General features: G+C 28.7%; 1 long non-coding RNA gene across 1 annotated transcript; it reads right to left on the bottom strand.

The window, feature by feature from the left end:
- Window positions 1–388: 388 nt before the first annotated feature.
- LOC111084702 lies at window positions 389–1,307 on the bottom strand. The gene is made up of 2 exons (XR_002609684.1): window positions 1,139–1,307; window positions 389–1,065 (listed from the first exon to the last, which is right to left on the bottom strand). It is a non-coding gene; the product is annotated as an uncharacterized LOC111084702 (long non-coding RNA).
- Window positions 1,308–1,313: the final 6 nt, after the last annotated feature.

The raw sequence follows: 1,313 nt of genomic DNA on the forward strand, positions 1-1,313 counted from the left end.
TACTGCTCACAGCACATATAATCTATATCTCTTATGACTGCTGTTTAGCTAAGCTATATGGATATTATTCACAGCACACATTAGAATCTCTGTTTCCAATGGTAAATCTTCGGTTAAATCATATACATACTGCTCACAGCACATATTATATAGTTTTCTTATAATTTATATACAGTTAAGCTATAATACTGTTCACAGCACATATAGGCTCTCTTTCATGTGACTATTGATTAGATAATTTCTATAGATACTGTGGTGTTAAAAAGTGCTTTATTAGCAGCTGGTAATCAGTTAACCCTTTAGCTCAGATGGTAGAGCACTCGCATGGGATGCGTCAAGTTTCGAGAGATGCAAAAATATGATTATCATATAGATTATTCATTAAACATCAGGATAAAGTTTCTATATTTTATACAGAATAACTAAATATGAATACATTTTATCTGAGCGATACGTAACAAGGATGATGGTTATATCGAATTTATGTTTATAAAAACACTCAACTTGCACGCACACACAAAAAAACGACTTTTATAACAGGCGTAAACCTCAAGGAACAGGCGTTACTATGGTTTCAAATTTGTATTAATTGAAGTTGTTCGGAATATCATGGACTGTAATGGACAGTATATAGAAGATAGGCTATTCTCAAATTCCAAGACTGCTTCTTTAATTAGACCAGAAAGATTCATGAAGAGAGTTTTCATCATTTCTGCAATCGTTCTTGGTATCTAAGACAAAGAGGAAAAGAAACTCAACTCAGCCTCGTTTTATAAACATCTTAAAGCTGTACAAGCATAGCGTGTAGGAGAAATCACAGATGCAAAGAAAAATAAATGGTTGTTTAGTAGATTCATTAACTACTATTACTAATGAATTAACGACATTACGTTAATCAAGGTTACTCATTAACTACTATTACTAATGAATTAACGACATTAAATTAATCAAGTTATTAATTAACTACTATTACTAATGAATTAACGACATTAAATTAACCAAGTTACACATTAAATACTATTACTAACGAATTAACGACATTAAATTAATCAAGTTATTAATTAACTACTATTACTAATGAATTAACGACATTAAATTAACCAAGTTACTAACGAATTAACATTAAACTACTATTAACTAACTATTACTAATGAATTAACGACATTAAATTAATAAAGTTATTCATTAACTACCATTACTAACGAATTAACGACATTAAATTAACCAAGTTATTCATTAAATACTATTACTAATGAATTAACGACATTACATTAACCAATTTATTCATTAACTACTATTACTAATGAATTAAC

Source organism: Limulus polyphemus, unplaced genomic scaffold, assembly GCF_000517525.1.
Source record: "Limulus polyphemus unplaced genomic scaffold, Limulus_polyphemus-2.1.2 Scaffold96173, whole genome shotgun sequence".
Lineage (NCBI taxonomy): Eukaryota > Metazoa > Arthropoda > Merostomata > Xiphosura > Limulidae > Limulus > Limulus polyphemus.